At 44.1% G+C, this 26,741-nt stretch overlaps 1 long non-coding RNA gene across 3 annotated transcripts; it reads left to right on the forward strand.

Annotated features, from left to right (window-relative positions):
- The first annotated feature begins 4,887 nt into the window (after window positions 1–4,887).
- LOC111748665 (uncharacterized) lies at window positions 4,888–25,248 on the forward strand. 3 transcript variants are annotated; one of them, XR_002784283.2, is made up of 4 exons: window positions 4,889–5,446; window positions 7,229–7,340; window positions 12,143–12,287; window positions 23,852–25,248. It is a non-coding gene; the product is annotated as an uncharacterized LOC111748665 (long non-coding RNA). The 3 variants fall into 3 exon arrangements; XR_010319329.1 differs by lacking the exon at window positions 23,852–25,248 and having other exon boundaries at window positions 4,888–7,025; XR_010319330.1 differs by lacking the exons at window positions 4,889–5,446; window positions 7,229–7,340; window positions 23,852–25,248 and adding an exon at window positions 9,826–11,295.
- Window positions 25,249–26,741: the final 1,493 nt, after the last annotated feature.

Genomic DNA, 26,741 nt, shown 5'->3' on the forward strand with positions numbered 1-26,741 from the left:
TACTACACAGGATGTTTGTCACCACAATTGTTATAGCTCCCTTCCAGAATCAGGGGATGCCATCTTTTCCCTCAGCTCTGCAGCCAGTTCTGAGTCTGTAGAAGCTTCTGTGGCACTTAGGGACATGGGACCTGCCTGCCTTAATACTGCATCAAGGTGTTTCTAAAACGGGACCTACAGAGCACCAACCGTCTGTGGAAGCGCGTGGTGTTTACCTTCTCTCTTCTGCCTGGCTTTTCTCCAGAAGCTCCATGGTGTCAATGCACCAGAGGACGACCCCAGGTACCTGCCTCACATTCACATAGAGGAGGGAGAATGTGAGAGAGCCGAGACCTTCAGGTGTCTCACCTTCACTGAACACGAACTCCCCTCTGACTTTCTAGACTAGGTCCAAAAGCGACTCCACTTGAAGAAATGTATTCTGAGTCAGGTCTTCCTTTCTAAGAAAAAGCTTATTTTGGAGAATTAGAACAATGCATGGAGGACAATTGCTGTTTCTAGGAATTCTTTTTCGTTTTTCTTTACCTCCCACTCCTAGGATGAGAATAGATATTATTCTGGGTTAAATACTTTGATGTTCTCAGATAGATTTCCTAGAGAAACTTGAATTTAATTGTGTAATTTCTTGCTCCCATTAGCAGCCTAGCTCAGAAAGTAGATGAACATAGAATTCAGAGGTAACCCAGCTATTTGGCAATGACAGGTAAGGCTGAGAAAAAAATGAAGACATTTCTTTTTTTAAGTTATTACTTACATTTCTGTAATTACGATTCTGCTTCAGGTTTGTTATAAGTGAACCAATATGTAAGTTGGGAAATGTTTTTTAGAATATTTGTGACCAATACTTTCAGTGATTAAAAAAGAAGATAAGTATTGGTCCCTTCTCACTTCTTGGAAACCCTAGTCGCTCAGTGGTTAAGAGCTACAGCTGCTAACCAAAATGTCGGCAGTTCGAATCCACCAGGCACTGCTTGGAAACCCTGTGGGGCAGTTCTACTCTATCCTATAGGGTGGCTATGAGTCGGATTCCACTCAACGGCAATGGGTTTGGCTTTTCGAATTTTCTCACTTCTTGAGTAGATGAATAGATAAAATATGTCATCTTGAGGAAAACGATTATGCTTAAGAATTTACAAGCAGTACCATATTTTTATGCAAATAACATGTGCCTTCTACATTTGTTTGCCGATACAATTGGCATAGCAGTGCTTATGAAAATACCCTGAGGGGGAGGGCGAGGGTGGCAAACATGTAGAAAGCATGCGTTATTTGTGTAAAAATACAGTACATGCTTTTAAGAGATGAAGAACTCACATAATTTAACTTGCATGTATTATGTAAGAAAAATAATCTAGGAGCCTTTGAATGAATAAATTCTAATTAGATTTTATCTTTAAAGAAAGCTGCAAACCTTATCTGGTTTTTACTTGTCCATTTCCTCATAGTGCAAGTTATGGGGGAAAACAGTTTCTTTCACAAACCTTTAAAATATTTAAATACCAGGACAGGTGCAATATAAGTAATCAGTTTTCTCTTCTGGGTAATAGGTAAAATATTGGTTAAGCTAATTTTAAAAGGCTAATAGAACACTTTAATGTATATATTGGATATTTAAAAGTCAAAGATCAAATTCTTAAAAGAAATGACATAGTTAGAAGCACAGTTTTTTTGTGAGTGTCTTGTCGGGTTCTAGGATAAAGCAGGAGAAACACATTTGTTTGCTGTTGAATTAGCGCAGTATCATGTTCAACGGTAAGTCTTAGCCGACTCAGTTAAAACTTCCCCCTCTTTTGGAAGAAGCTATGGGAATATTTACTTTGACATGGTCTCCAGTGTTTGTACCTGGTTACTTCACTCGTCCCTTGCTGTGCTGGGTAATTGAAAGAGAAATCTCATTTCCAAAGCTTTCAATGACTGCCTCTGACATACAAATGTGTAGAACAGATGTACACACGCTGAAATGACTCAGAGGAAACTCCAGGAAATGTTCTGGGTAATTAGGATAAAAGTATTTTTCTTAGAAAATATAATTTTTGAGTCCGAATTGTTGGGAGGAGCCAATAGGGTGGTTATTACCTGTTCCTGGCTCTAAGGAAGGAGTCAGAAAACTATGACCATGGGGTAAATCTGGCCTGCCACCTGTTTTATAAATAAAGTTTTATTGGAACACAGCCATGCTCATTTGTTTATGTATTGTCTCGGGCTGCTTTTAGCTACGACGGCATAGTTGAATAATTGTGACAGGGACCATATGGCCCACAAAGTTGAACATACTTTGTGGTCTTTTACAGAAAAAGTGTGCCAACCACACCTCTAAGATACTTGTATTTTTGGAAACTTCAGATCATATCACACACGTTAAGATGTATCCAGCCTGTATTAAAAACAAACACACTGACATACAAATTTTGAAAGGTTTTAAGTAAGTTTGCTTTTGAAACGATTTGGCTATGGATAAGTCATTTAATTTGCTACTGGGCATGAAGTCTTGGCAGTCATTGTGCATATTTGTGAATTCCTGCATTATGAGGCTCCCACAAACTGTTTTCAAAAGTAATAAAATATTCATGAAATACTTAAGAATGCCAAATTTAACAGTTAATGAGAACAAAATGTTACATTTTATAGATATTTAATTAGTCATTTACTAATTTTGATTTTGCTGTTTTCTTGGTGTATTTTGAAGTCATTATATACATATGTATATACGTACATACATACATATATATTTATGTATATATATGTATGTATGTTTGTATTCAGATTTTGACCATTTTCATAGGCCTTGGGTTTATAGTGTCTAGTAGATCAAGTGGCTCCCCCTATTGGCATCTTTAGGGGGAGCCACTTGATTGAAGTATCATATTGGCATATGATACTTCAGCCTTTCCCTTTAAATGTCAGTCTATATTCTACTTTATCACCTTCCCCAATACTCCCATGTTTTACAGGGAAATATTCGTGGGTGTTGGCTGGCCCTCCCCACGAGTTCGTTCTCAAGTCCAAACCAAACCAAAACCAAATCCGCAGCCGTCAAGTCTATCCCAATTCATAGCAACCCTATAGGACAGAATAGAGCTGCCCCATAGGGTTTCCAAGGCTGGAGACCTAGTGGTGCAGTGGTTAAGAGCTTGGCTGCTAACCAAAAGGTTGACAGTTTGAATCCACCAGCTCCTCCTTGCAAACCCTATGGGGCAGTTCTACCCTGTCCTATAGGGTCGCTATAAGTCGGAATCGGATCGATGGCACCTGGTTTGGTTTCTATCTTTAAGGAAGCAGACTGCCACATCTTTCTCCCATAGAGTGGCTAGTGGGTTTGAACCACTAACCTTCTGTTAGCAGCAGCTGAGAGCTTTAACCACTGTGCCATCAGGGCTTCTTTCTCAAGTCCATCTGCCTGCTTAAGAAGGTTTCCATTAAAAACTTAGAAACGTCACCGTCAGGAGTTTTTGGTGAAAATTGTTACCCTCTAGTGGAATTCACACATACTCATAAACTAAACCAACGCTTGCTAATGGTAACGAAGGCAGTAAAATGGAAATAGTAAATATTCTCAGGGAAAATGCGATTTTATTAAGAACATTAGCCTCTAAATTACTTAGTATCGCAAAGATAGCTGCAGTCTCGGAAGTTAAACATTTATTTTGCATTTCATCAATTTTGGTTTTCCATTTGCAGTAACATTCTCATCGGTTTTATGGCGCTTTTCATCGGAAGTGTTGGTGATACCTACTTCTATGATTTACTAAACAGGGTTAGGGTCTCAGTTGTTAAAAACCTGCCTTTTCCCAGGGGACTCATTAACCAGGGAAACCTCATTTTATTTGCCTGTGAAGTAGACAGAACGACAGTCCCCTCATGGATGGTTCCCCTAGAAAGTGGGGAGAAGTGAGCAGCCCCAAGGGAATCAAGGAGGGCCAGAGAGCCCCAGGTAAGGACAAGAACTAAAAACACCTATGCAGCTATCACTCAGATGTAACAGATTAACACTGGATCATTTTTGCTTTGAAATCTTTTTTTCCCCAAATAGCATAATTAATCTTTCTGGTTGTCCAGGCCCCTAAACCTTGAAGTTATCCCCAACTCTGTTCTTTTTCTTACCTCCCCAAATCCAACTCGTTAGCAAATCAAACGCAAATAACTTTCAAAACGTCCTAGCATCTGGCCACCTCTCAGCCCTGCACTGCCGTCGCCTGGCCCAGGCCCCCATCCTCGTTCACCTGACTTCTTGCAAAGCCTCATCACTGGCCACCTCTTTAGTCTATTTGCTACAGAGGCGCCACAGCGATACTTTGAAAGTCAGATCATCTCACTTCTCAGGTCCAGACTTTTCATGCCTCTGCTTCCCGGTCCTCCGCTCCTGTCTCTGTCCTCACTGCCCACTCTGCTCCGACCATCTGGACCCCTTCCTCGCACCAACTGAGCGCCAGCGTCAGGGCCTTTGCATGCACTGTCTCCTCTGCCTGAAACTCTGCCTGAAACACTGCCTCCAGATCGCTGCATGGCTCACCTCTGCGCCTCCTTCAGCCTTTGTTCAAATATCACCTTTCCAGCCAGGTTTCCCCAAGCCCCATTTAAAAACTTGCACCCCCCCCTTCCCAGGCCACCCCATTCTCCTTTTTCCTGCCACATTTTGCTCCATAATCCTGCTAGCCACCTAGCAAGGTACAGATTTGTTTATTGTGTGTCTCTGGCTCCCCACTGTGGTAGTTTAATTACTTTTGTGTGTGGCCTTTCTAGCCATGGTTTTGTAACTCCCACCCAGGTGACTGTGATAGGGTAATTGTGGCCTACCAAGGGGATTGGTCAGTTTTGCCTTAAAGGAGAGCCAATTCCAGAGCAGAGAGGAGTATCCACCAAGAAAGAACTGCCAGGAGCGGATAGCGCGTCCTTTGGACCCAGGACCTGGGCTGAGAAGCTCCTGGAAGCGGGAGACAGAGAGAGAGAGCTATAACCCTGAAGCTGGTGAGAAGTGGTGACAGGAGAGACCCAGCAGCGGGAGACAGCATGCAGTGGGCTTCCTGGCTCACAGAGAGAGAAAGCTGAGTGCCCTTGGACAGAGGCCAGGGCCAGGGAGAGGCGTGCCTGAGAGCACAGCTAGGAAGAGCCTCCTGATGGAAGAACTGTATCCTGAGTGTTCCTGGGCCTGAATCGTAACCTATTACTTCCCTAATAAGCCCCATAATCATGAGTATGGTCTGCGAGTCTTGCGTGGCCATTGCAATGAATTATTGAACCCAGCAGAGCCGTATAGAGTGCTGTGGGAGGGACGGTTGGTGTCAGAATTGGTAAAGATGGCAGAAAGAGGAAGGATGTGTAGCTTTCACCTCACGGAGTCAGGCTTATGCTGTTGATCTTGGTTCTCCTTCCGCCTTGAGGACTTGGAGGAGGTCAGACACTGCCCTCAAGCTCTCTTTATACCTGCTCACTAGAATCTAAGATCCAGGTGGGTGGTGTCTGTTCTGTTCGCTGCCATGTCCTCAGTATCTAGAGTGCTACGTGATGCATAATCCAAACCTGCTGCTCTCTAGTCGATTCCAACCCACAGCGACCACACAGGAGGGAATAGAACTGCCCCATAGAGTTTCCAGGGCTGCAGGCTTTACAGAAGCAGACTGCCACATCTTTATCCCATGGAGCAGCTGGTGGGTTTGGACTGCTGGCCTTTTGGTCAACAGCCAAGAACTTAACCACTGTGCCGCCATGACTCCTATTAGTACATAGTAAAAAAAAATTCTCAAAAATATGTATATTACACATGGGGGGGGTGGAACTTTTTGTATCCCTGTCTCCCTCCTTCCTGTACCAGAGGTACATACTCTTACTAATTTGCTAAGTCTCCTTCTAGTCCATTTTTCACACACACCAAAATACACACTCATGTATATGTAAACAAGATAGGATATTGTTTTATACGGATTTATACTTTTTGTATAAGGGGCCCTGGTGGTGCTGTTGTTAAGCACTCAGCTACTAACCGAAAGGTTGGCAGTTCAAATCCACCAGCCAGCTCGGCCAGAAAGATGTGACTGTCTGCTTCCGTAAAGATGTATAGCCTTAGACACCCTATGGGGGCAGTTCTACTCTGTCCTACAGTAGCTGTGAGTTGGAACCTGCTTGACAGCAGTGGGTTTTGATTTATACTTTTTATATAAATAGTAGCATATTGTACATATCTTTGCAACTTTCTCACTCCACTTTGTACTTGTCTAGTTTGTCCATTTCAGCAACTGCATAGAATTGAGTTGTAGGGATCCCCTCACTTTATTGATGGACTTCTAGTCTGTTGCCAGTTATTCTCTGTTGCAAACATCACTCAGCCCTACCCTGATCCAGGAACCTTTTCTCTGAGGCACATGACCCCACCTCCCTAGGAAGGCTGCTGCTTCATCCTGGGCAACTGGGGCAGGATGCCACTGGCTGTCATGGGAGGAACACTGGTGGGCTGGAAGATCTGATGTTTATGTGGGACTCTGTCACCCCTTGCTGTGTGACTTCCCCAGCCTGGGCCTTAGTATCTATTTGTAAAACTGAGGGCTCTGTTTGACTGGTGGGTTTTCCACCTGAGTTCCCTAGAGCCTCAGGATTCTACCGAGGGGCCCGGGGTCAGAAGTTGTCCAGAATCAGCCAGGACAGAGGAATTTTGATCGGTGGGCTTTGTAGGTGGCTGTCTGTCCATCTGTTTTTTCCACCAGCATCTCTTCACCCTTCTGGGAAAACACATGTGGTGGAATTTCCTCTGGGAAGACCCCCTCACCCTATCTTCTGCTCAGGGGGCCTCTAGAGTGAACCCTGAGTCTGAGCTAGTTAGCATAGCCCATCCCCTTTGCTACCATGATTGGTTCAGAGATGATCATGTCACCCAATTTGAGCCATTGAGACTCAGGCCCAGGACTTCTGTCCAACCCTCTCTGGGTGGAATTTGAAGGTGAGAGGATGTAAGTGCAGGAAGAGTTGCAGCCATCTTGCAGCCATGAGGGGAAGATGCAGAGGTTCTGGGAGCCACCAGATGTGGCAGCTGAGAGGTGAGTGGAAGAAAGGCTGGGTCCCAGGGACATTGCTTCTGTCCTGCATCAAGTTGCCCCTGAAGCCACCACTCCCGTTGGACGATGACCTGTACCAATGAATCCCCTTTTGTGGCAGATTCAGCTTCTCAGAAACAGGCCTGGGTGAAAATTTTTCATTTTGCTGAAATGGTTTCCTTCAAAAGTTTCATCTGTGATTCCAGATTTCCCAGAAAGCCTCTCCCCTGCACCTTGCGTACCTAAAGCGGGAAACCGCCTCAGCTTTGCCAAGGACTGTGTCATCCCCTGGGAAGATGGTGGCAGAATATTGGCGAGGTAAGGGTGAAACCAGGACAAGTGTCACCTGGAAAGTGGAATCACATGGTTTTTCCCAAATTCCTCCTTTCAAGAAAGTTCCTTCTGACCATAAAGAAGGCTCGAGTCTCTAGTTTTTGCATGTAATAGATTTTTTTTCTCCTTAAAAAGATTTGGGTATGAATTCAGTCATCTCAAATTTAATATTTGAGAATTAAATGAATTATTTGTGAAAAACATCCTCAGGCTCTTTAGATGAAAGGAGTGCAGTATTTAGGAAATTCCGCTTGTAATTTCCACAGTAGTTGCTGTTATTCCGTGTGTTTTGCTGAGCAGCTTTATGCTATGTGGGAGATTCTGCATAAAAGAGGCTGGGAGGGGGCAACCAGGGGCAGAGGTGAAGAAGGCTGTGTTGTCCTGCCGGTACTCTTGGGCTTTTACCATAGAGCTGGGTGGCAATCCCGGTCTTTGTTTTCTCACTTTTGGGTTCTATTTTATTTTCTGAAGCTTTTATCCTCCTACTTTGGGGCATACTGACTTAATCTATCATGTGATTTGTAGAGCGAGACCCAGACAGGCAACTGACTGCTTCTGTTAGCTTTCTTGCCACTGCAGACATGGAGCACGGGTCTGCATATTTCCGTATGTCAGTTCTTAATATGGGACAAGACTGAGTTTTCCCTCCAAAGCCAGACGAGTTAACAAAAAGAAGAAAAACAATAATGTAACAATATTATAATTTAATGACTATAATTATTAAAATGCTAACATAAAGAGTCTCATTTTGCAATGGGAAGGAGAAGCTGAAGTGAGAAATTAACCTTGAAATTCATATGCATACTAGTTGGAGAAATTAACGCCAACAGTTGTAACAGATAAATCCCCAAAGTCTCTTAACATGATAGGTTTATTTGTCATGCAGGCAAAGTCATATAATGGCGTAGTTTGGGCCTCCAGTTTCACTGTGGAGGAGAAAAGATGGAGGAGGCATGCTGGCTCCTAAATTCCATTGGTTAGAACAATAGCATCTAATCTAATTGTAATCGGATTGGGAAGTAGAGACGGGCACATGGATATTGAATGAACCTCTTCAACGTCATGAAATGGATTTCTATTGTTGTGTTTGTCAGGAACTAAATTTGAGAGTCTGATCCGGATGATGGAATTACAGAAAACTTGGATGTGGCCCTAACATAAGAATCATGGTTCCAATGTCAGTGTTCCATAGACAAGATCAAAACACAGTGCATGGAAGACTCAGGCCATGGGTGTGGAGAGCATTGGCTTGAGCCTGGGAGGAAGCCAGGGCTTCCTCATTCACTACCTGTGTAATCTTAAGTGTATTCAACACTTTGAGACCACCTCTTTGTCTGTAACATGAGGAGATTAATAATCTTTCTCATAGATTTCTTTTGAGAAATCAATATCACCATCATCACCATCATCATTCTCACAGCCATCGCTACTATCAATATCATCACCACCATCACTATCATCACATCGTCATCCTCATCTTAGTTATCACAGCCTCCATAATAACCACCACTGCCACTACCATTATTGTCATCACCGACGCCATCATTATTGTCATCCTCACTATCATCACATCGTCATCCTCATCTTAATTATCACAGCCTCCATCATAATCCTCATAATCCACCACCATCATCAGCCTCACCATCATCACCATCACCACCACCATCATCAGCCTCACCAGCATCACCATCACCACCATCACCATCATCACCATCACTACCACCATCATCAACCTCACCACCATCACCATCATCTCCATCACCATCATCACCATCATCACCATCACCACCACCATCATCACCATCACCACCACCATCATCAGCCTCACCAGCATCACCATCACCATTATCACCATCACTACCACCATCATTATCATCTTCAACTTTATCAACAAACTTGGCTGTTTTGGGTTCCTGAAGAGATTACTCATTATTGAGATTTCAGGGTCCCGTGGGATTGTAAATGCTAACTTCTGCCCCTTATTGCCCTACCTTCAGAGAACTCCACTATCACTCTCAGCAGGGGTGTGTCAGGTGTAGAGCTCATGACCAGCTCTGGGGACCCAGTACCTGTGGAGCCGTCCACAGGTTCTCAGTGGTCACTCAGTTGCTGAGACACTGTCGCTGTGTAAAGAAAGGGATTTGGCTGAGGCATTCTCAAAACAGTCACCTTGAGGGCTTGTTGAAAATACAGATTCTAGACCACACCCTGGAGAGGTTGATTTTGGAAGGCTCAGCCAAGGCCTGGGAAGCTGTATTTTAATAAGCTTCTCCATTGACTGTTAAATAAGCCAGATTTGAGTATTATTGTTTGAGCTCAGTCTTGTATAAAGACTATGCTCATCCATGCATGCATTTATTCATTTAACAAATATTTATTGAGATCTCACAGAGTGTCAGATCCCATGTTAAATGCTTCACATGTATTATTTAATTCTCACACTCTTATTACTGCCATTTGGTGTAAAAAAAAAAAAAGATGAGGAAAATAAGGCTTGGGAAAAACCAAATGAGTAACTTGGCCAAGGTTGCACAGCTAGGAAGAGGACAAAGTAGGATATGAACTCAAGAGGGTTGACTCCAGAGCCTGCACTCCTAATTGCCCTTCACAAAGATCGATGTTTTCCAGGAGCCAGCTGAGAAAATAGCCAGGAAATGACAGTGTGGAGCCATTTCAGGGTTAGGCAGAGAATATAGGCATGTGCCCTATTCTTGGGGGTTAGTGTAGAAAGAAATACCACGTGCAAAGGCCTTGGAATAAATAATTATCCTCTTTAAGCTGTGGGGGTTGCAGTTCACCAGTGTTTCCAAAGTGTGGCATTTTCACCAACCAAACCAAACCAAACCAAACCAGCTGCTATCTAGTAGACTCCTGACTCATGAGGACCCCTATGTGCATCAGTAGACTGTGCTCCAGAGGGTTTCAGTGGCTGGTTTTTCAGAAATAGATCATGAGACATTTCTTCTGAGAAGCTTCTGGGTAAGTTCAAGCAGCCGGACGTTCAGTTAGTAGTTGAGCGCTTAACTGTTTGTTCCACCCAGAGACTCTGACATTCTCACTACCTGCACCCATTGCCATTAAGTCGATTCTGACTCATAGCCACCCTATAGGACAGAGTAGAACTGCCCCATAGGGTCTCTAAGGAGTGGCTGGTGGATTCAAACTGCCAACCTTTTGGTTAGCAGCCGAGCTCTTAACCACTGCTCCACCAGGGCTCCAACATTCTCACCACTGGTCTCAAAACACGCTTATCAGACATTCACAGAATTTTTTCTTTCTTTCCATAAATTTTAATATAATTTCTTTTACTGCACATTAAAAAAAAACTGCCTGTCAAACTCATGATGTAACATATGGGATTGCTTAGGGTGCAGCTAAAATCAATGTATAGGTTAAGGAAAGTGAATTGTGCAGGTAAGACGACAGTGTATACGTGGAATTGTCCAAAGCGTGAGGGCGGAGAGCCCAGGAGGGTTGAAGATGTGGGAACCCCAAGCCAGGGAGGGCCTCTGTCCACTCCAGCTTAGACGTTCTACTCCTCAAGCTTTGTCTGAGCGTGGACGCCCTCTTGTCTACACAGCTACACTGTACCAGGTGGGGACAACAGCATCCCTCGGCTGCTAAGACACTGTGGACATGTCAGGAAGCACAGAGCCAAATTCTGCCCTCAGACTGGCAGGGAGGAGCCTCGGGCTCTGGGGGAAGAGTCACGAGGGGAAAGGTCACAAGGGCAGCAGTGAAGGGTTTAAAACAGCACGGTCCAGAGTTCAGGAATATTCCCTGCCCCTGAAGACTCTGCTCACAGTGGTGGCCAACATGGAGAGTGGCTAAGAATACCTTGGTCCCAGGCCAAGAGCTTACATTCAGAGGTTTGCTTTCCAGATCCAGCCTGGGCGAGCTGACGTGATGTGGGCACCAGGCAGGGCGCCCAGCCCCAAAGGTAGGCCAGCCCCTGGGCTGCTCACAGAGGGGAGTGTCTGCCAGGACTGCCTTGTGCTCAGGCTCAAATGAAAGGCGACTTTCAGCTCTTTTGCTTATGAGATTTTCAGAGATAGGCAGCCCAGGCCCTTTCTCTGCGTTACTAACTAAACAGCACGTCTCTGTCAGGTGGGTTAGCCAGTTGAACACCATGAATGGAAACCTTTAACCTGACAATTAAATTGAATTGAACCTTATGGTTCTTTGGAAATGCTTCTGCAATATCGCTGGGCCAGGTCCTTATTTTTAAAAAATAGTAATTAAAACAGCCGTTTACTGAGCTCTCGTGTAGGGTGTCACCACCAGCGGCCACCATGGGGTCGAGTCTAACTCATGGGTCCCCTGTGTCTGTCAGGGTAGGACTGTGCTCCACAGGGTTTTCAAAGGCTGATTTTTCAGAAGTAGATCACCAGGTCTTTCTTCCGAGGTGCCTCTGGGTGAGCTTGAACCTCCAACCTTTTGGTTAGGAACTGACCGAATTTATACCAATCATTTGTACTACCCAGGGACTTCAGATATATTCATACACCGTTATTTAATCTTCAAAACAACTCTCTGAAGAAGGTATTATTATTGCCCCCAGTTTTTTTACCCTGAATTTATTTATTTTATTTTATAATTTTTATTGTGCTTTAAGTGAAAGTTTACAAATCAAGTCAGTCCCTCACACAAAAACCCATATACACCTTGCTACACACTCCCAATTACTCTCCCTCTAATGAGAAAGCCCTGCTCTCTCCCTCCACTCTCTCTTTTCATGTCCATTTCACCAGCTTCTAACTCCCTCCACCCTCTCATCTCCCCTCCAGGCAGGAGATGCCAGCGTAGTCTCAAGTGTCCACCTGATCCAAGAAGCTCACTCCTCACCAGCATCCCTCTCCAACCCATTGTCCAGTCCAATCCACGTCTGAAGAGTTGTCTTCGGGAATGGTTCCTGTCCTGGGCCAACAGAAGGTCTGGGGGCCATGACCACCGGGGTCCTTCCAGTCTTCAGTCAGACCATTAAGTCTGGTCATTTTATGAGAATTTGGGGTCTGCATCCCACTGCTCTCCTGCTCCCTCAGGGGTTCTCTGTTGTGTTCCCTCTCAGGGCAGTCATTGGTTGTAGCTGGGCACCATCTAGTTCTTCTGGTCTCAGGATGATGTAGTCTCTGGTTCATGTGGCCCTTTCTGTCTCTTGGGCTCATAATTACCTTGTGTCCTTGGTGTTCTTCATTCTCCTTTGATCTGAGTAGGTTGAGACCAATTGATGCTTCTTAAACGGCTGCTTGCTAGCGTTTAAGACCCCAGAAGCCACTCTTCAAAGTGGTGTGCAGAATGTTTTCTTAATAGACTTTATTATGCCAATTGACTTAGATGTCCCCTGAAACCATGGTCCCCAGACCCCTGCCCTTGCTACGCTGGACTTCGAAGCATTCAGTTCCCCCAGTTCTTACTGACAGGAAAATTTAGGCACCTAGAGGGTAAGTGACTGCCCCAGGACCACACAGCTGGTACGTGGTTGAGTAAGTGCCCAGTCATCTGACACCCAGCCCTGCCTCCTCACGGCTGCCACCCTGTGGATTCTGACACTGTCATGAGCAAGTTGTGAAATGTGGGCTGCAGGCTAGGCCTCTATTGAGCAAACATCCGGTTCATGTCAACCAGCCAAGCCCTTACGCCAACTCCTTTTTAACCACTGCCACTCACAGGTCGAAATTTCCACCAAACTGGGGGTCATCCACATGTTTCCATGTCCTTGCCTCTGAGGAGGGGCAGTGTGGGTAGGAAAGGAGCTGCTTCTTTTGGGGAGGGGGGTCTGGATGCAAGTTCTGCCCAACTCTCCCTTCTTACCAGTCTGTGGTCAGGGATGATTCAGGCCCTGGCCAGAAAGAAGGCAGCAGCTCTGATGTCCATGGCACTGAGTGTGTTCTAGTCAATTAGATGGTAAGCTGCTGGCAGGGAGGGGTGTCTCAGTCACCAAGGGCTGCTGCACCACAACCACCACAAGTAGGGTCTTTGAAGCACAGAAATTTATTTTTTACAGTTCTGGAGGCTAAGAGTCCAAGCCAGGGTCTTGGCTCATCCCTTCCTTGTCAGAAGCATTGTGTGTTCCCTGGCTTCTTGGTGACCCTATGATGCTCTCGTGGAGTCTGTCTTCCCTGGTGTGTGCCCTCGTTTTTGTCTAATCTGCTCTGTTTATAACTCAGGAGTGATTAGGTTTAGGACACACCATGCCCTGGTGTGGCCTTATTAACAGAGCATTAGATTGCATTATGGAGGGTGATTACATTACACTGCATCCACAGAAGATTAGGTTGCATTATGGAGGATGATTACATTACACTACATCCACAGAAGATTAGATTGCATTATGGAGGGTGATTACGTTACACTACATCCACAGGGATAGAGTGAGGATTCCAACACATATTTTGAGGGGACAGAATTCAATCCTTAACAGTGGGAACCTGGTCACATCTCTTTAATATTATTACTCACAGAAGCTACCTTTACTGACCACCTAGTATGTGATGGTGGGTTTTGCCTGAAGAAAAGGGCCAGGCTGGGGGCTGGTCTTGGGTCCCCAACATGTGTGACTGAGCCATGTGCTCTGAAGCTGTCCTTGAGAAAGCTGGTCACCTGGTTCTCCTGACCTCTCACCTCCAGTCTGTCCTCCATGCCCAGGAGCAGTCTCCGCATTAGTTACCCTGAGAATGCAGAGAGATCGGCCTCCCTGAGCACCCACCACCTGCCCAACCGTACTGCCTCTTGGGTGAAATGGAAGATGGCAGCCTACAGAGTGAGGAACTCTGGCTTTGTACTGGTGCCTGTAATGCTGCCGTTACTCTCGTTACAAAAAAGAGCCTCTGTGGGAGTCATTGACACTTTAGTACGAGATAGATATAAGAGAATAAATTTTGATGGAGTTGGAAGTCGGATGGGAAGCTGAGTGAGGCCCTAGGCACTATGGTGTAGACGCGGGAGAGAGGTGATGCCAAGAACTAAGAAGAACTAGCATGTGATGGAAACTCAAACAGTTTCAAAGAACAGTCTATAAGGTCAGTTTCCTTCCCATCCCAGATTTTAGTTCTTGGGTCTTTCTTCCCAGAGCTGATTACTGTTCACAGCATCTTCTGAATAGGTATGCATATCACTCTCTATCTCCTTTTGTACTTTAGGTGAAAGTTTACAGTGGGAATTAGTTTCTCATTAAAAAATCTATGCACAAATTGTTTTGTGACATTGGTTGCAGTCCCTGCAATGTGTCAGCACTCTCCCCACTTCCCTTTACAATCTGGGTTCTCTGTGTCCTTTCGTCCAGGTTTCCTGTCCCGTCTTGCCTTCTCGTTTTTGCTTTTGGGCATGTGTAACAGAGAAGCACATTCCTCACGTGTGTTATTGTTTGTTTTATAGGTCTGTTCAATCTTTGTCTGAAAGGTGGGTTTTGGGAGTGGCTTCAGTTTTCAGTTTCAGGGTGTCCGGGGGCCATAGATTCGGGGGTTCCTCTAGTCTCTGTCAGACCAGTAAATCTGGTCTTTTTTTGTGAATTTGAATTTTGTTCTACATTTTTCTCCTGCTCTGTCTGGAACCCTCTATTGTAATCCCTATCAGAGCAGTTGGTGGTGGTAGCTGGGTACCGTCTATTTCTCCTGGGCTCAGGGTGGTGGAGGCTGTGGTTCATGGGGTCCATTAGTTCTTTGGGCTGATACTTTCTTTGTGCCTTTGGTTTTCTTCATTCTCCTTTGCTCAAAACCTGATGGGAGAGGTGGGGCCAAGATGGCGGACTAGGTGGACGCTACCGTGGATCCCTCTTGCAACAAAGACTTGGAAAAACAAGTGAATCGATCACATACATAACAATCTACGAACTCTGAACAACAAACACAGACTTAGAGACGGAGAACGAACAAATACGGGCAGACAGTGATCGTTTTCAGAACTAAGAGCCAGCGTACCAGGCAGGTGACCTGCGGAGCCTGGGCTGGGGCAGAACCCAGGGGGGCAGACGGCACAGACAAGGGGCCCAGCCCTACCCCCCCGAACCCATCCCGGGAGGGAGTCCAGCTGGTTGGCGCGGGCGGCGTAGCGGCGCAGCTGGTGGGAGAAACACCCAGGAGGCAGTGAGTGATCTTGGAGCGGGGAGAGCAGCGTCCCAGCCGGGGACCCGTCCCGCCGGGAGTTTGGCAGGAGGCGGGCGAGGCGCGAGCGTGGGGATCAGCTATATTTCCCTAAAGCGACCCCGGGGGGGGGGGCCCAGACGTTCGTGAGGGCCACGCCCACCTAGTTCGTGCGAGTGGTGCCGCGCACCGGAGGGTGAAATCCCTGGGAGGAAGTGACTGGTCTCGGAGTGGTAGAGCAGCGTCCCAGCTGGGGAGCCGTCCCGCTGGGATCTTGGCGAGAGCGGGCGGGGTGTGAGCGCATTCTCCCGAATAGACCCCGGGGGCGGGCCCAGCTGTTAGTGAGGGCCACGCCCACCCAGTTCGCGCGAGTGGAGCAGCGCACCAGAGGGAGAAATCCCCGGGAGGAAGTGACTGATCTTGGAGCGGGGAGAGTAGCGTCCCAGCCGGGGAGCCGTCCCGCCGGGATTCTGGGGGACGGGGGCGGAGTGTGAACACGGGGATCAGCTCTATATTCTGTGGTGCTACAAGACTAGCTCTCTGATCCCTCCCCCACCCTCCCCAGGCAGCTCCATTAACATCCGAATACCCTCAGCCAGAAGGAGAATTCAGATAGGGATCTGACTGCATTTTTTTTTTTAGCTGATTACCTGGAAAATCTAGTTTCCCAGTGATGGCTCGGAGACAGCAGTCCATATCAAACCATATAAAGAAACAGACCGTGACAGCTTCTCCAACCCCCGAAACAAAAGAATCAAAATCTTTCCCAAATGAAGATACAATCCTGGAATTATCAGATACAGAATATAAAAAACTAATTTACAGAATGCTTAAAGATATCACAAATGAAATTAGGATAAATGCAGAAAAAGCCAAGGAACACACTGATAAAACTGTTGAAGAACTCAAAAAGGTTATTCAAGAACATAGTGGAAAAATTAATAAGTTGCAAGAATCCATAGAGAGACAGCATGTAGAAATCCAAAAGATTAACAATAAAATTACAGAATTAGACAACACAATAGGAAGTCAGAGGAGCAGACTCGAGCAATTAGAATGTAGACTGGGACTTCTGGAGGACCAGGGAATCAACTCCAACATAGCTGAAAAAAAATTAGATAAAAGAATTAAAAAAAATGAAGAAACCCTAAGAATCATGTGGGACTCTATCAAGAAGGATAACTTGCAAGTGATTGGAGTCCCGGAACAGGGAGGGGGGACAGAAAACACAGAGAAAATAGTTGAAGAACTCCTGACACAAAACTTCCCTGACATCATGAAAGACGAAAGGATATCTATCCAAGATGCTCATCGAACCCCATTTAAGATTGATCCAAAAAGAAAAACACCAAGACATATTATCATCAAACTTGCCAAAACCAAAGACAAACAAAATTTTAAAAGCAGCCAGGGAGAAAAGAAAGGTTTCCTTCAAGGGAGAATCACTAAGAATAAGTTCAGACTACTCAGCAGAAACCATGCAAGCAAGAAGGGAATGGGATGACGTATACAGAGCACTGAAGGAGAAAAACTGCCAGCCAAGGATCATGTATCCAGCAAAACTCTCTCTGAAATATGAAGGAGAAATTAAGATATTTACAGATAAACACAAGTTTAAAGAATTTGCAAAAACTAAACCAAGACTGCAAGAAATGCTTAAGGAGATTGTTTGGCCTGATGACCAATAATATCAGGTACCAGCACAATACAAGGTCACAAAACAGAACGGCCTGATATCAATGCAACTCAAATAGGGAAAGCACAAAAACAAACAAAGTATGATTAATTCTAAAAAATAAATAAACAAAATAATACACATAACAGGAAATCATGGAAATCAATAGATAAACGATCACAATAATCAAAAAGAGGGACTAAATATAGGAGGCATTGAACTGCCAGATAGAGAGGGATACAAGGTGATATAGAAAGATACAAGTTAGGTTTTTACTTAGAAAAATAGGGGTAAATAATAAGGTAACCACAAAAAGGAATATCAATTCCATAACTCAAGAAAAACGTAACGACTCAACAAACATAAAGTTAAACATTATGAAAATGAGGATCTCACAATCTACTAAGAAAAACATCTCAGCACAAGAAAGTATGTGGAAAAATGAAATGGCCAACAACACACATAAAAAGGCATCAAAATGACAGCACTAAAAACTTATTTATCTATAATTACGCTGAATGTAAATGGACTAAATGCACCAATAAAGAGACAGAGAGTCACAGACTGGATAAAGAAACACGATCCATCTATATGCTGCCTACAAGAGACACACCTTAGACTTAGAGACACAAACAAACTAAAACTCAAAGGATGGAAAAAAATATATCAAGCAAATAATAAGCAAAAAAGAAGAGGAGTAGCAATATTAATTTCTGACAAAATAGACTTTAGACTTAAATCCGCCACAAAGGATAAAGAAGGACACTATATAATGATAAAAGGGACAATTGATCAGGAAGATATAACCATATTAAATATTTACGCACCCAATGACAGGGCTGCAAGATACATAAATCAAATTTTAACAGAATTGAAAAGCGAGATAGACACCTCCACATTTATAGTAGGGGACTTCAACACACCACTTTCGGAGAAGGACAGGACATCCAGTAAGAAGCTCAATAGAGACACGGAAGACCTACTTACAACAATCAACCAACTTGACCTCATTGACTTATACAGAACTCTCCACCCAACTGCTGCAAAATATACTTTTTTTTCTAGTGCACATGGAACATTCTCTAGAATAGACCACATATTAGGTCACAAAACAAATCTTGGTAGAATCCAAAACATCGAAATATTACAAAGCATCTTCTCAGACCACAAGGCAATGAAGCTAGAAATCAATAACAGAAAAACTAGGGAAAAGAAATCAAATACTTGGAAAATGAACAATACCCTCCTGAAAAAAAGACTGGGTTATAGAAGACATCAAGGAGGGAATAAGGAAATTCTTAGAAAGCAACGAGAATGAAAATACTTCCTATCAAAACCTCTGGGACACAGCAAAAGCAGTGCTCAGAGGCCAATTTATATCGATAAATGCACACATACAAAAAGAAGAAAGAGACAAAATCAGAGAACTGTCCCTACAACTTGAACAAATAGAAAGTGAGCAACAAAAGAACCCGTCAGGCACCAGAAGAAAACAAATAATAAAAATTGGAGCTGAACTAAATGAATTAGAGAACAGAAAAACAATTCAAAAAATTAACAAAGCCAAAAGCTGGTTTTTTGAAAAAATTAACAAAATTGATAAACCATTGGCCAGACTGACTAAAGAAAAACAGGAAAGGAAACAAATAACCTGAATAAGAAACATGAAGGATCACATCACAACAGAGCCAAATGAAATTAAAAGAATCATTTCAGATTACTACGAAAAATTGTACTCTAACAAATTTGAAAACCTAGAAGAAATGGATAAATTCTTGGAAAAATACTACCTACCTAAACTAACACATTCAGAAGTAGAACAACTAAATAGGCCCATAACAAAAAAAGAGATTGAAACGGTAATCAAAAAACTTCCAACAAAAAAAAGTCCTGGCCCAGACGGCTTCACTGCAGAGTTCTACCAAACCTTCAGAGAAGACTTAACACCACTACTACTGAAGGTATTTCAAAGCATAGAACAAGACGGAATACTACCCAACTCATTCTATGAAGCTACCATCTCCCTGATACCAAAAGCAGGTAAAGACATTACAAAAAAAGAAAATTTTAGACCTATATCCCTCATGAACATAGATGCAAAAATCCTCAACAAAATTCTAGCCAATAGAATCCAACAACACATCAAAAAAATAATTCACCCTGACCAAGTGGGATTTATACCAGGTATGCAAGGCTGGTTTAATATCAGAAAAACCATTAATGTAATCCATCACATAAATAAAACAAAAGATAAAAACCACATGATCTTATCAATAGATGCAGAAAAGGCATTTGACAAAGTTCAACACCCATTTATGATAAAAACTCTTACCAAAATAGGAATTGAAGGAAAATTCCTCAACATAATAAAGGGCATCTATGCAAAGCCAACAGCCAATATCACTCTAAATGGAGAGAACCTGAAAGCATTTCCCCTGAGAACGGGAACCAGACAAGGATGCCCTTTATCACCACTCTTATTCAACATCGTACTTGAAGTCCTAGCCAGGGCAATTAGGCTAGACAAAGAAATAAAGGGTATCCAGATTGGCAAGGAGGAAGTAAAGCTATCACTATTTGCAGATGACATGATCGTATACATGGAAAACCCTAAGGAATCCTCCAGAAAACTACTGAAACTAATAGAAGAGTTTGGAAGAGTCTCAGGTTATAAAATAAACATACAAAAATCACTTGGATTCCTCTACATCAACAAAAAGAACACCGAAGAGGAAATAACCAAATCAATGCCATTCACAGTAGCCCCCAAGAAGATAAAATACTTAGGAATAAATCTTACCAAGGAGGTAAAAGACCTATACAAAGAAAACTATAAAACTCTGCTACAAGAAATTCAAAAGGACATACTTAAGTGGAAGAACATACCCTGCTCATGGATAGGAAGACTTAACATAGTAAAAATGTCTATTCTACCAAAAGCCATCTATACATATAACGCACTTCTGATCCAAATTCCAATGTCATATTTTAAGGGGATAGAGAAACAAATCACTAATTTCATATGGAAGGGAAATAACCCCCGGATAAGCAAAGCATTACTGAAAAAGAAGAAGAAAGTGGGAGGCCTCACTCTACCTGATTTCAGAACCTATTATACAGCCACAGTAGTCAAAACAGCCTGGTACTGGTACAACAACAGGCACATAGACCAGTGGAACAGAATTGAGAACCCAGATATAAATCCATCCATGTATGAGCAGCTGATATTTGACAAAGGACCAGTGTCAGTCAATTCGGGAAATGATAGTCTTTTTAACAAATGGTGCTGGCATAACTGGATATCCATTTGCAAAAGAATGAAACAGGACCCATACCTCACACCATGCACAAAAACTAACTCCAAGTGGATCAAAGACCTAAACATAAAGACTAAAATGATAAAGATCATGGAAGAAAAAATAGGGACAACCTTATGAGCCCTAATACAGGGCATAAACAGAATACAAAACATTACCAAAAATGATGAAGAGAAACCAGATAACTGGGAGCTCCTAAAAATCAAACACCTATGCTCATCTAAAGACTTCACCAAAAGAGTAAAAAGACCACCTACAGACTGGGAAAGAATTTTCAGCTATGACATCTCAGACCAGCGCCTGATCTCTAAAATCTACATGATTCTGTCAAAACTCAACCACAAAAAGACAAGCAACCCAATCAAGAAGTGGGCAAAGGATATGAACACACATTTCACTGAAGAAGATATTCAGGCAGCCAACAGATACATGAGAAAATGCTTCCCGATCATTAGCCATTAGAGAAATGCAAATTAAAACTACGATGAGATTCCATCTCACACCAACTAGACTGGCATTAATCCAAAAAACACAAAATAATAAATGTCGGAGAGGCTGCGGAGAGATTGGAACTCTCATACACTGCTGGTGGGATTGTAAAATGGTACAACCACTTTGGAAATCCATCTGATGTTATCTTAAACAGTTAGAAATAGAACTACCATACAACCCAGAAATCCCACTCCTAGGAATATACCCTAGAGATACAAGAGCCTTCACACAAACAGACATATGCACACCCATGTTTATTGCAGCTCTGTTTACAATAGCAAAAAGCTGGAAGCAACCAAGATGTCCGTCAACGGAAGAATGGGTAAATAAATTGTGGTATATTCACACAATGGAATACTACGCATCGATAAAGAACAGTGACGAATCTCTGAAACATTTCATAACATGGAGGAATCTGGAAGACATTATGCTGAGTGAAATGAGTCAGAGGCAAAATGACAAATATTGTATAAGACCACTATTATAAGATCTTGAGAAATAGAAAAAACGGAGAAGAACACATACTTTTGTGGTTACAAAGGGGGGAGGGAGGGAGGGAGGGAGAGGGCTTTTTATTGATCAATCAGTAGATAAGAACTGCTTTGGGTGAAGGGAAAGACAACACACAATACAAGGAAGGTCAGCCTAATTGGACTGGACTAAAAGCAAAGAGGTTTCCGGGATAAAATGAAAGTTTCAAAGGTCAGCGGAGCAGGGGCTGGGGTCCGGGGAACATGGTTTGAGGGGACTTCTAAGTCAATGGGCAAAATAATTCTATTATGAAAACATTCTGCATCCCACTTTGAAATGTGGCATCTGGGGTCCTAAATGCCAACAAGCAGCCATCTAAGATACATCAATTGGTCTCAACCCACCTGGAGCAAAGGCAAAGGAAGAAAACCAAGGCCACACGAAAACGAAGAACCCAAGAGACAGAAAGGGCCACATGAACCAGAGACCTACATTACCCTGAGACCAGAAGAACTAGTTGGTGCCCGGCCACAATCGATGTCTGCCCTGCTAGGGAGCACAACAGACAACTCCTGAGGGAGCAGGAGGCCAATGGGATACAGACCCCAAATTCTCATAAAAAGACCATACCTAGTGATTTGAATGCGACTAGAGGAATCCCAGAGACAATGCTCCCCAGAACTTCTGATGGCACAGGATAGGAACCATACCCCAAGACAACTCATCAGGCATGAAAAGGACTGGTCAGCGGGGGGGGAGAGAGATGCTGATGAAGAGTGAGCCAATTAAATTAGGTGGACACTGGAGAGTGTGTTGGCAACTCTTGACTGGATGGGGGATGGGAAGATAGAGAGAGGTAAGATGGCAAAATTGGCACGAAACGAGAGACTGAAAGGGCTGACTCAATAGGGGGAGAGCAAGTGGGAGAAGGGAGTAAGATGTATGTAAACCTACATGTGACAGACTGATTGGAATGGTAAATGTTCACTTGAGGCTTAATAATAATTAAAAAAAAAAACCTGATGGGACCAATAGATGTATTTTAGATAGCTGCTCACAAGGTTTTTAAGATCCCAGATGCTTCTCTCTCTCTTTTTTAAAAAATTTTTATTGTGCTTTAAGTGAAAGTTTACAAATCAAGTCAGTCTCTCTCACAAAAACTTACATACACCTTGCTACATACTTCCAGTTGCTCACCCCCTAATGAGACAGCACGGTTCCTCTCTCCACTCTCTCTTTTCGTGTCCATTTCGCCAGCTTCTAACCCCCTCCACCCTCTCATCTCCTGGGAGGAGATGCCAACATAGTCTCAAGTGTCCACCTGATCCAAGAAGCTCACTCCTCACAAGCATCCCTCTCCAACCCATTGTCCAGTCCAATCCCTGTCTGAAGAGTTGGCTTTGGGAATGCTTCTCTCTCTCCCTTTTTTTTATTATTAACTTTTATTGAGCTTCAAGTGAACGTTTACAAATCAAGTCAGTCTGTCACATAGAAGTTAATACACATCTTACTCCTTACTCCCGCTTGCTCTCCCCGTAATGAGTCAGCCCTTCCAGTCTCTCCTTTCGTGAAAACTTTGCCAGCCTCCAACTCTCTCTATCCTCCCATCCCCGCTCCAGACAGGAGATGCCAACACAGTCTCAAGTGTCCACCTGATATAATTAGCTCACTCTTCATCAGCATCTCTCTCCCATCCACTGTCCTCTCTCTCTTTTTTAAATACGAGTGTGTAAACCGTACCCCAGCTTCATTTTTTCACCCGACAGCCACCTCAGAGATTGCGCCCTATCAACACATGTATAATTACCTCATTTTCTAGAGGTTTCTTACTGTTCTACTGCACGATTGTCTTATAGATCAACCAGCTCCCTGTTGAGAACGCCTAGGTAGTTTCCAGCCTTTTGCTACAATGACCAACCCTGCTGAGAATGTTCTTCTTCACATTTCTTTGTGCTTGTGTACAAATGCGTTGTTGGAATAAATTCCTAGAGGTGACATTTCTGGAATGAGGGGAACGTACATTTTATTTTAATATCCGTTGATGGAGTGTCCTTCAACACTCCCACCAATTGTGTGAATTATCAACTTTTTCGTCTTTACCCCTATATGTGGTGAGGAGCCTCAGGGTCACAATGGTTAAGCACTTGGCTGCTAACTGAAAGGTGGGCAGTTTGAACCCACGCAGTGGCTCTGTGGGAGAAAGACCTGGTGATCTGCTCCCATAAAGATTACAGCCTAGGAAACTGTCATGGACTGAATTATGTCCCCCCAAAAATGTGTGCATCAGCTTGATTAGGCCATGATTCCCAGCACTGTATGGTTGTCCTCCATTTTGTGATTGTAATTTTATGTTGAGAGGATTAGGATGGGATTGTGACACCACCCTTATTTAGGTCACCTCCCTGATCCAATGTAAAGGGAGTTTCCCTGGGGTGAGGACTGAACCACCTTTTATCTCTCAAGAAATAAAAGGAAAGACAAGCAAGCAGAGAGTTGGGGACCTCATACCACCAAGAAAGCAGCACAAGGAGCAGAATGGGTCCTTTAGACCTGGGGTCCCTGCGTGAAGAAGTGCTTCGTCCGGGGGAACATTGATGAGAAGGCCGACAGAGAGAGAAAGCCTTCCCCAGGAGTTGACACCCTGAATTTGGACTTGTAGCCTACCAGACTGTGAGGAAATAAATTTCACTTTGTTAAAGCCATCCACTTGTGGTATTTCTGTTACAGCAGCCCTAGATGACTAAGACAGAAACCTTATGGAGCAGTTCTACTCTGTCACGTGGGGTTGCCATGAGTCAGAATCAACTCGATGGCCCACAACAACAGTCTATTTGGTGGTACAAAGGGAGGTTTATATCGATAGGAAAGTGTGCAGCTGGGTGTTTGACCTAGTCTGGGAGCTGGGGATGCCGGATAAGGGATACGCCCCCCTGAGGCCTCAAGAGCGAGCAGTGGGCTAAGGGAGGTGGCATCCAGCAGAGAGGCCTGCATGCTCACACATGCGGTGGGGAGCCAGGCTGGGCTGGGGAGGCCGGAGTAGGATGTGAAAACCCTATGGGGCCTGTAGGGTCACTATGAGTCGGAATCAACTCAAGGGCAGTGAGTTTTGGTTTGGTTTTTGGGAATCTTTATGGAAGCCCCCATCCCCTGTCATGCCAGGCGGAACTGGTCCTGTCAATGAGCCCACAGGGGTGTTGGCCAATGAGGCTTCAGCTGCAGCCTCGGCTGGCCAGCCAGGCTACTTCCAAAGCTTGAATACAGCCCTTGGGGCCTTCAGTGAACCTTTGTTTCTAAATAATGTTCACTTATCATTCAAAATGATTCCTGAGTCTCTACCATATACCAGGCACTGTGCTAGGAGCTGAAGACACAAAGTGAATGTCTTAGTCATCTAGTGCTGCGAAAACAGAAACACCACAAGTAGGTGGCTTAACAAAGAGAAATCTATTCTCTCACAGTCTAGGAGCCTAGAAGTCCAAATTCAGGGCACCAGTTCCAGGGGAAGTCTTTCCTTCTCTGTTGGCTCTGGGGAAAGGTACTTGTCACCAATCTTCCCCAGTTGAGGAGATTTTCTGTGCAGGAACCCTGGGTCCAGATGGTATGCTGTGCTCCTGGTGCTGCTTTCTTGGTAGCCCCCTGTCTCTCTGCTCTCTTATCTCTTTTATATCCCTGAGGCACCTCTGGGTGAGTTTGAACCACCAACCTCTCAGTTAGCAGCTGAGTGCAAACTCTTTGTGCCACACAGGAACCAGCAAAGCACATAAGGAGCCATTAAAATGTGTTAAAAAATACTTGCTGCTATTATTATCATCATTGTCATCATCATCATCATCATCACTACCACCACCACCACCACCACCATCATCATAAACATTATCACCACCATCATCATCAGCAGCATCACCACCACCATCACCACCATCACTATCACTACCATCATTAAAAAAAACACAAAAAAACTTCTAAGGGAACTTCTAACCTTCAAGTCCTATGATTTACCTCTGCCCTAGCTCTGCCATCTAAGTCATTCTGAGCTGCTGGTTAAAGAGCTATTTGCTGGTTTGCCCCATGTTATCAGGGCATCCACAATGCTGTTCTAGCACCAACTCTTAAGACGACCTTCAAGGCATTACCCGATCCTTCTCAGCAGCTCGAGATGCCCAGTGGGTGCCCAGAGGGCTGTCCTGTTCGCGATGCTGAAGACACAGTGGAGCACATCAGGTTTCTGCTATGAATTGCTTGAAACTTAATGGTGAAAAACCAGGTTATACATTCAAGAAATTGAATCCCCGTAGTGGAAACCCTGGTGTCATAGTGGTTAAGAGCTATGGCTGCTAATCAAAAGTTCGGCAGTTGGAATCCGCCAGGCGCTCCTTGGAAACTCTATGGGGCAGTTCTACTCTGTCCTAAAGGGTCGCTACGAGTCGGAATCGACTCGACGGCAATGGGTAGTGGGAATAAAACTGCATGATGAAAGCAAATTATAGCACACAGCAGAAAACAACTTAAAACCGGACGTCAGACAACCCCCTTCTGTGCATCGGCCACAGCTCATCCTGGGGCCCTAACTGCTGTCTGCTCAAACAAACCCCAGCCTGCCCCTCACTCACTCAGGGTCCCATTCTCCTAGGTCTCCCCTGAACTCTGTAAAAACCAGTTGCTGTTGAGTCCACTCTAACTCCTAGTGACCCCATGTGTGTCAGAGTAGAACTGTGCTCCATAAGGTTTTCTTGGCTGATTTTTAGGAAGTAGATTGTCAGACCTTCCTTCCAAGGTGACTTTGGGTTGACTTGAACTCCCAACTTCTCAGTTAGCAGCCAAGCACTTAACTGTTTGCACCACTCAGGAACTCTCCTGAGCCCCAAGCTCCTCCCCAAACCTTCCGTTTCTGGGGCCTACCCAAAGGAACTGTGTTCAGTAGCCATTGCTTAGAGGACAGGAGCATCTCTAGCTTGGAGAGTGAAAACCATTTCACGGTAGAACATGGAGGACCTTACCATGCAGGATAATATGGCTTTCTTTGTCAAGATGGAGCCCTTGGCTGGCACAAACTGTTAAGTGCTCAGCTACTATCAAAAGGTTGGTGTTTCAAATCCACCCAGAAGCACCTTGGAAGAAAGATCCTGGTAATCTGTTTTTGAACAATCACAGTCCCTGAAAACCCTATGGCGCACAGTTCTACTCTGACTCACACAGGGCTGCCATGAGTTAGAATAAACTTGATTGCAACTGGTTTGGTCTTGGGGTTTTGGTTTGTCAAGATATGCCCGTTCTGGGAAATCCCCTACACTTTGCCTCTCATAAAGAAAGGCCCAGCAAGATGTCTTCTTAGAAGAGCTATTTTGTCAGGCAG

The sequence above is a fragment of the Loxodonta africana genome, chromosome 24 (assembly GCF_030014295.1).
Source record: "Loxodonta africana isolate mLoxAfr1 chromosome 24, mLoxAfr1.hap2, whole genome shotgun sequence".
Taxonomy (NCBI): Eukaryota; Metazoa; Chordata; class Mammalia; order Proboscidea; family Elephantidae; genus Loxodonta; species Loxodonta africana.